The following is a 10,008-nucleotide window of genomic DNA, read 5'->3' as shown; positions in this document are numbered from 1 at the left end:
TTGAGAAGAAGAAAAAGAGTGAAGAGAGCTTGAGTGCAGAGAAGAATCATCTTCCTAGAATTTATTCTAAGAAATTTGTGGAGCGAGTCAACAAGCAAGTTGGTGAGAGGGTTTAACCGGTAGTGATTGAGTACCAGTATAACTATAGCAGATCCAACTTCCGAGAAAACCAACAAGGTGTGGCTGAGAAAGGCGGCATCCAAGTGTGACACAGTGAGTTGTGAGACTGTGAGAGAGAGAGAGAGAGAGAGAAGAGAGGCCAAGAATCAGAGAGAGTGAGCTCATAACCGACAATGAGAGATCTAGTAAAGAAGAGAAGATTGTCAACCGGCCATAACGTATTTGATCAAGAGTTGCAGAACTCATTTGCAACAAGAAGCCATAATTGCATCTAAATTGTATTTCAATATACATCACCAAGTTGGAGCTTGGTGTAGGGGTTGGTGCTCCTTGGGTTGGTACCCTAAATCTTTGTAATTCAGTGTTTCACTTGTGAGGTTGGATTGAAGCAGTAATCTCCAGCAATATTTCTCACCAACGTTTTTCCTATATTGGGTTTTCCTCATACATCTAGTGTTGTGGGTTGCATTTGTGTGATTGTCTTCTTTGGTCTCCTCATTTGCTTTACTAGTTTGATTGTTTAGTGCTTAAGATAACAATCGGTATTTTTAAGTTGTCTTAAAAGAAAAAAGAGTTTAGGAACCACTAATTCACCCCCCTCTCAGTGGTACTTTGTGTTCATAAATTGGTATAAGAGTGTAGGCTCTCGGTATTTATAAACCTTGGGTATATTCTGGACTTAGAAAACAATGGAAATAAGTGAGTCTACTTCCTCAAAATCCCCCATGTTTGATGGATCCAACTATGTGTTTTGGAGCAGAAGAATGAAGACCTATATTTCCTCCCTTGGTTTTGATGTGTGGATGTCTGTCAAGAGTGGGTATGTTGTCCCTAGTGTTCCTCCCACTGATCCCGATGCCAAGAAGGAGTATGAGAACAATGCAAAGGCCAAACATGCTATCTTGAGTGGGTTGTCTGATAATGAGTGTGGCAAAATTCCTGTTGGCTTCTGTGCCGATATGCTTCCTTTTATTGTCGCTGGTCTTTGTGCCGTTGTAGAGTCTATCTTTGTCGGTGCTAGTAAATTGTATTGCCGGTGTCATAGGATTGTAAGGTTGCCATCAATGACAAAACCTTCAATCACCTACAATATCTCATTGGATTGTGCATTTGCCAACAATCTCCCCCTTTGGCATTGATGGCAACACTCATGAGAAAAATCCAAAAATTGTTATCCAAAAGAGTCTACCCGAATTGTCTTACCAAAAATTTGTGTACCAAAAGAATATGTGCTCCCCCTAAGCTAATGAGTCATTTGCTGATTATTTTTCTCATTCCACTACTCCCCCTTTGGCATCAATGACAAAGGTTGTCAAAGTGTCAATTGAGTGTGGTTTCCTATTTCATCCTTGTAACCGGTTGGTTACAATCTAAAAAAGATCTACCAAAACTAGATTTAGGCTCTCAATGAACTTTTGTTGTCTTTTATTGCGGCCTCAGGCCTCTGAACTATACCGGTGAGGTGTTGCATTTGCTCTACTGGAGTTTTCTATCCTTGAATCAAAGCATCAGATATTTCTTTTCTTAAGGAGGTGAGGTAGTCCAATTTTGGACTATCTCCATTGTAGATCTTTAGCCTTTCCTTTTATTATTTCCTTCTCTCTTTCCAGCTTTAGTATTTCTTCCTCAAAACTTGTTATTTTCTGCTCAAAAACTGATAATGAATCAAATGAATTAATGAAATTATCATCTAGTTGATTTATTTCCTCCTGTATCTTGCTGATTTTCTTGTCTATATCAACTATCAAAAAGTTAGTTTTATATGTATCCCTGTACAAAGTTTTAAATTCCTCTAGTGTACTACACAGTTCCGGTAAAAGTGTGTCAAATTGCCTTGTACACTTCTTTATTTCCTCCTCAAAGAATTTGTGTTTTTATTTCTCTAGTCTCTCCTTGAATGCTTCCTCTTTTATTTGTTCAATTGTCACAGTGTTGTCAGTAATATACTTAGACAAAGTGTCAAGTTGACTCAAGGAATCTTTATTATCTACATTACATTTAGGTGCTATCATTTTCAAAATTGGAATGGTATCATCAATTGCCTTGTATGATGTGAGCTACAATCTGTTATCTTCTTAATGGAATCCAAAAGAACTTTTATTACATTAGTTAATTTGAATTATGCATTTGAAGAGCCAACACTTTGTATCCCACCGATGGGAGCAATTTCCTTGCTTGTGGTGACCTCTGGTAGGTCAGTTTGTGTTTCCATTTCTTTAAGAAAAGGTTTAGATTGCTTAGTTGATGTTGGTGGCACTATCTCTGTATGAACTTGTTGCTGTGATGGAGCCTGTTGCTCTGTGTTGTCATCTATTGGTTTACCTTCTGTACCATTTATTACCAGTGGCTCATTAGCCATATCTGTTTTCCCTGTTGTATCCTTATCTACCACAATATTGACTTTATGTGTGTCAATGTCCACTATGTACAACACCTTAGAATTGGGATTGGTGTCCTCTAGTGGTATTTCCATACTCTCACTAGCTGGTTGATTATCAGTGGTAACTACCGGTGGAGTATCCAGAGGTGGTGGGGATAAGTTATCTTTTATTTTTATGCTAGGTGGTCCACCAACCTTTCCTTTTCCCTTATCCTTATTCTTCTGATATACTTTGATGGGTTTAGGGTTTCTATATTCTTCTTGCTTTTCCTTCTCTACAAGGAATATGTCCCATGCATTAGCAGTTTCCTCTGCTACCTCATTCACTCTACCAACCATAAGTGCTACATGCCGGTGTGCAGTTGAAAATACTGATCGGTTAGCCTCAGAGATCAGATCATCTATCTCTTTTGGTGAGTTGACAGGATAAACAACAAATAGTTTTTCAATTTTTATTTTCTTATCAAGCTCTACAATAGCTTGCCTTCTAGCTTCAAGTCTTTTAAACAGTTCTACCAGTAATTCATCTACAACTTGCATTAGAAATTTCTTGTAAATGTCCAAGTGTAGAATTACATTGTTTTCAACTTTCTCCTTGTCATCAAATGATAATGAATCATATAATTTATTGATGTTTTTCAGCTTTCCATCCTCTATAATTTCATTTAGAAGTTTGTCAATTGGAGGAATGGTTTGTTGAGTCTTCTTCTTGGGTGTTAACTTCTTCTTTGGAGTTACTTTTCTAGTTAGGGCCTTACTGCCTGTTGTTTCTGTCTAGTTCTTCTAGGAGAAGGTGTAGATACTAGTGAAGGTTCTCTTTTTCTCACAACTCTTTTAAATTCAGCTGGCATATCACTTTTTGAAGAGGTTGCAACTGGTGAAAGGTGAGTTTCCGGTTGAAGTGATTCTAATTCATCTTCAGTAATACCAATTTGTTTAAGTACATCTTCTTTGATAGCTTTAGCTTGTCTAGATCCTCTTCTAACCATTGCTTCCACCTTCTTTACCCTTTTCTTTGATTGGATTTGATTTTCAATAGTCTTAGCACTACCAAATACCTCTTCTTTAGGTTCCTTGGGTGCTTCCAGGAGGGCTTTTGCATATGTTTCAATTATGTGGTCATCAATTTCATAACCCATTTCAGTAACCCAAATGGTTCTTGGGATAATTGCCTCCATCCAAATCTTATCCTTCCTAATAACAAAGCATATTTCATCCTTATACTTATTTACAATTGCTTGTGATAGTCTGACTCTGGTATTCATCCGAGCCTTCAATGCCTGAAAGTACTCATTTATATTCTTTTCTCTATTTTCACCCATGTTATTTAGTAAATCAGACAATTTTTTGCCTACCGGTATATCAAAACCAAGATTTTTGCTACCGATACCGGGCACTTGTTTTGTTATGTGTAGCATTAAATAGACAAGTAGGTTTCCAAATCTAAATGTCCCCTTTTTGTCTTTCTTTATCTTTCCAGGATTGTCAATAAGTTCATCTTTCAACCATTCACACACATCTATTTTTGCATTATCTTTAATCATATCATAGGCACTCTTTATGCATAGGCTAAAGACTGATTTTAACCTATTTGCATGTGTGCTTTTGTAGCCTAAAATCATGCTAATGAATCTGACATTGATGTCGGTTACATCATTTACTCTTAAAGATCTTTTATTAGATGTTGCACCTGTTAGGTTAATCACTAGGTCATTTGAGACCTTCTTTGTCTTATCAGGCCTATTACCGGTGGAAGGTAACCTTGTCACAACTTTTACTGCCTATTTAGTGATTTTGTGAACTGAGTCCAACTAGAAGAATTCACCATGAACCCTACTTAGAACTATCCTTATAACATCCTTAGGGAAATCTGGAATACTAAGAATTTCAATGAAACCTAGGGTTTCCACTATCTTGTGTTCAGGTTTAACATTACTGGAATCATCACAAATTACAGTCTTATACATGCTCTTGATTTCCTCATCACCTATTTCTTCTATGTGACAATGTATGTACATTCTAGGGTCTTCGGCAAAAACTACTCCTTTGGGGATTTGAGAAAATGCACCAACATTATCATCTTTCTTGGCAATCTCAGGAACTAACTGGAATACGGGTCAAGGGCATTTAATCACTTCGACTATAGTAGGGTTTGCTATGAATTCAGGAATAGATAAAGAAGCCATGATTATAAATACCTTTCTCTACCTTAGGAATGATTGCTTACTGAATTGCTTCACTTCTTTGCTTGGAGTGCCTTTGCTCTGGAATTTTTGTGCTCTTTGAATGTTTGAATGCTCGGTGAAATGAAATTGGAGCCAAAACAATTGATTTATAATGTTAATTTTTCCAACCACCACATTTAATGCTTGTTGGTTAAGTAATGACTTAACTTATCTACTGGTATAGAAGTAATTTCAACTTCTCACCATCAACCGAGGGAATAATAGCATGTTTCACATTTGATTGCTAAACCCTCAAGGGAATTTTCTTCAGTTAGATGAAGAGTCTCCTACCGGTGGAGTGTTACTTTCTTCTGTCGATGGAGTGTTACTTTGTTCTGCCGGTGGAGGAGTATTCCTATCACCATTTAGATTTGATTTCCTGATCCATTGTTTTGAGAATTCCTTCTTTACTTCTTCAACCTTTTCTTTACCTTTCAAACTAGGACCTTTGTTATTTACCGGTGAGGACTTGCTTCTACAAAATTTTGCAATATGTCCAATCTTGTTATAGGCATAACAAGTCACATTATTTTTCTGAATAGCTTTTCCATATCCTATGTCGGTTTGTGTTCTACATTGATTAGATAGGTGTCCAAATCTTCCACAAACATAACATCTTACATTCATTCTACAATTCTCTGAATTGTGACCAACTTTGTTGCATTTTGAACATTGACCAATGGGTGTATTGGTATTTTGATAATTTCTAGATCTACATTGATTTTCTCTATGACCATACTTGTTACAGTTAAAGAATTTTCCATTAAATTTATAAGTAGTGGGTTGTCTTACCGGTTTACCTTGATCCTATGTGTTTGCATTACCGGAGCTTTCACCAGCTTCAAAGCCAAGACCATTAGTGTCACCAAGTTCTTCTGAGCTTTTCTTGAATTTTTCTTTGTGTTGATTTGTAGTAGCCAGTTCTCCTTCCAAGATACCTTTTTGTCTCATGAGTTCATTTGAGTCATTTTGTGCATGCATCAGATTTGTTTTCAACATATCATTTTCATAACTAAGTCTTGTGTTTTCATTTGCAGCATCATTCAGTCTTCTAGTCAAGTCTTCTTCATTTTTCTTCCTATCTTCAATTTCTTTACAAAATCTCATAGTCACATCCTGCATCTCATTCTTTATTGTCATGTTTTCTTGTTTCAGCTTATTCATCAGATCACTAAGAGTTTCCCTTTCATCATTCTCATTTTGCATCTTTTCACAAAGTTCTCTTCTCTTGTTTCTTGTAATGGCAAGATTTTCTTGAAGTGCTTGAATAATACCCTGTGCAGCTTTTAGATCATCTTCAAGTTTTATATTTTTCAATTTTTTTGCATCATAGTCTGAGAGAGCTGCTTCTAATTGCTTCATCAAGTTTTCCATCTCTACCGATGTCAAGATCTTCCTCAGGTTGTTAGGCTTCTGAAAATAGAGGACCAAGCTCTGATACCAATTGTTAGGATTCCCACAAATATTGAGAGGGGGGGTGAATCAGTATCTAACTGGTTATAAGATTTTCTTAACTTAAAACATGTAGAGCATATCAATATTGTATACCATTAAATAAGGAATAATGCAATAAACAGAGATAACAACAACCACATGAAAAACACCCCATAACACAGTAGTTTAACGAGGAAACCCGATGTGGGGAAAACCTCGATGGGATTTGTGACCCATAATATTCACTTACTAGCCAATAAGAGAATATTACTGCTACAAGAGGAGCCTGCACATGCAGGAAGGCCAAGTGCCTAGAGCTCACTGCTCAATTACAAAATGGGAAGTTTCACTGACTTACAGAATAGATTATATAAATCCAATGTCTTGTACTGCTTCAAAATAGCATCTACTATGCCAGATCCAGTATCGATTTATAGCTCTGCTTCGTACATAAACCCTTAACCTATAATTCACATAATAGGCCTGCCTTATTTCGCCTATATATTTATTCCATCTATTACAAAATGTTCTACAATGATCTCTTATATATATATGAGTCATTTTACAACTTTCCAAGTCGACTTACAATGATTTTACAATAATTAACAAAATATATTACAAACAAAATTCCTGTCGGCTTCTGTGCCGCTATGCTTCCTTTTACTGCCGGTGGTCTTTGTGCTGGTGTAGAGTCTGTCTTTGCCAGTGCCGGTAAATTGTCTTGCCGGTGTCATAGGATTGTAAGGTTGCCATCAATGACAAAACCTTCAATCACCTATAATATCTCATTGGAGTGTGCATTTGCCAACAACTTGGGATAAAATACAGAGGTTATTTGAAGGAGATGCAAATGTTAAAGAGGCTATGCTTCAAGCACTAAGGGGCCAACTTGAAGGCATCAAGATCAAGGATGATGAAAATATTGTAGATTACCTTCACAAATTTGATGAAACTATAAATACCATCAAAGGACTTGGTGAAGATATTGTAGATGAGATCCTTGTCAAGAAGGTAATTAGGTCCCTTACACCTAAGTATGATACAAAGGTGTCTTCCATAGAAGAAGCCAAGGATCTGAAGATATTCTCAATGGATGAGCTATTTGGCTCATTAACAGCCTATGAGATGAGAACAACTGGTGATACTTCCTTAAGGAAAGAGGCAGTGTTTAACACCACCCAAAAGGGCAAAGAAGTAGCTTCTCATAAAGGATCCAGTGAAGACTCTGATGCAGAGGTAGCAAAATTTGTCAGAAAACTCAAAAGAGGATCCGACAAGTATAAAGGAAAGCTACCACTCAAATGTTTCAACTGTGGTAAAGTTGGAGACTTTGATGCAAGTTTTCCTTATAATGAAATCAATGGAGATGAGTCAAGAGGATTTAGCAGATCTATTGGCAAAGATAAAGAAAGAAATGTCTACCAGCCAGGAAGAAAAGGCTACCAGAAGCATAACAACCTCTATACTATTGAAGATGATGCCACAGATGAAGAAAGTGCATTAGAAGATGACTACCATGAGAATGACATAAATGTTAATCTCTTTATGGTACTTGATGAACTGGTTGGTGAAGATGAAGAAGAGGAGGATATTGAGGTTGAAGTGGATTTAGAACGTGAGCTTATAAGTGCTCTTGAGGAATTGAGTAAAACAAGAAGAGAACTCAGGAAGGTCAAGCTTGTTGCAGTAGATGAACTAGGTCTCTTAAAGCAATCCCTGGATGAGTCCAGTCAAGTTATATCTGACTTGAAACTACAGCTAGAAGAAATCAAAAGGATATGTGAAGTTACATCCTTTGATCTGATGAAGAAGGAAAAGGAGCATTAAGATTTGGATGCAGAAGTAGTGAAGCTCGTAAAGGAGCTTGAAGAGAGTAAGGAAGAAATAAAAGTAAGGAGAAAATATGAAGGCAATATTGAAGCCTTAGACAAGATGTTGAGCAAACCGAAGCAATCCAAAGATATCGGTAGCTTAGGCTTTGCAGAAGGTCAAAGTTCAAATAGCAAAGGTGCATCTAGTAAAGAAATAAATTTCACCTCTTCAAATGAAGGTGAAGAAAAGAAGACATTCATTGTAGGAAAGGATATCGGTAAAAAGACATATGCAGTTGTTGTTGGAAATCGCCACATAAACCGGTATACACAAAAAATGAACCGGAAGCCACACTCATTGTATCAACATGGAAATCCAAGGTTAAATGCAAGATTTGACCATGAAGGATTCACCAGAGTCAACGACATGATGGGAAGGCCCCTGATGAGGCAGTCCTTTGGAGGACCAAGACAACCTAACCTATATTTTTCTAACTTTTATGGTTACTGTTACCGATGTAACAAATTTGGGCATAAGATAGCTTACTGTAGATTAACCAATAAGCCCTCTATGATTTATGAAAGTAGAAATCCATTTAATTCACTTGTAGAGCCCCTCCCCAATCAAGCTCTGGTTAACTTAGTTGACCATGGTTGACCTTATTTATAAATGTTGTAATTCAATAGGATGGACTATGTTAGATAGATAGATTGGTGAGAAAAGTAATTGAATCAAGTTACAAAATCTTTTCACCTTGCGGTGTACATTCTGATGTGTTATAGATTTGAAATCCTATATAATCCACTGATTAGATAATCTTTATGTCAACTAAATTTGAATTTGTAGGACTTTATTACGATGTTAGAAATTATGATGCATGCCTTACGAATGGTTGGAATTTATGAGGATTATGATAATTGCTTTATATGAATTGCATTGGTTTTATGGTAAATTAATTTGTATATGTCAATTGTATGCAAAGTGATTGATTTGTATTCTTATTTATGTTTTTAATATTATATGAGGCTATTTGGGAATTACTAATGTGTAATTGAGATGTGCAGGAAAATTATCCATGTGACCATGGAAACATTATGGAAAATCAAGCCTAGACCTTTGTACGTTCGTAAAACCAGGGGTTGTCTATTTGGAGAGACAACACCCTGTATGTATCATATTTTATTTGTAAATGTAAATGTTTGCATGTGTGTTAAATTGTATTTATTAAATTGTTTAAAACCAACAAGAGACAATTTCCATGTGTAAATTAAGTAATGTATTTTATTGTGTCACTTGAAACATGTGCTGAATAGTGTTTTGATTTGACATGTCTCTTGGAGGGAAATTGTTTCAACCCAAGATTTTTTTCAAATATTTGAGTGTGGTCCCAAATTTGCCTTGGGTAAAGAGTCTTTGGGGTGGTCAACTCAGATTTGACCCATAGGTTAACTTCTGTTGGGTTTCTAAGGGGTCAAATGGACTCCTAGGGTTAGTTTAGGGGCTTTTCCAAAGGTCCATAGGATATACCTATGGGTTAGGGGTATTTTTAAGCATGTAACCACTCCCATGTGACTGATTTAACCCTTCAAAAATTGGTTTTCCCAAAATGAGCAAAAATCCAACTTGGAGGATTCTTCCTTGGTTAGATAGCCTTCTTGGTATGTGTCATTCCTTTTCCCCATTACATTTCTCTTTTTGAGGTGTCTTGGTTAGGGAGTGTGTAAGGCTTTGGGAAGACAAACCAATGAGAGCTCTCACTCTATCCAAGAGGTTGGAAAGAGTGAGAGAAGCCTTCTTAGGCAAGGGATTGAGACTTAGGAAGTCAATCACCCACTCTCCATCTTTGGAGACTAGATCTTGCAGTTATGAAACAAGTTTAGGATAGAGAAATTTTGGCTAAGTGTTGAACAAAAGAAGTGTGGATTTGGGCTGCTCTTATCCAAACTATCCCTTGTAAACCTTTGGCAAATTCAAGGTTGGTTCAATCTCTTACTTTGTATGTTGAAACTTTGTTTTGAAAGATTGCTTGGATGTAGT

Source organism: Cryptomeria japonica, chromosome 6 (assembly GCF_030272615.1).
Source record: "Cryptomeria japonica chromosome 6, Sugi_1.0, whole genome shotgun sequence".
Classification (NCBI taxonomy): domain Eukaryota; kingdom Viridiplantae; phylum Streptophyta; class Pinopsida; order Cupressales; family Cupressaceae; genus Cryptomeria; species Cryptomeria japonica.
The sequence above is the reverse complement of the archived record's forward strand: the minus strand, read 5'-3'. Positions refer to the sequence as shown.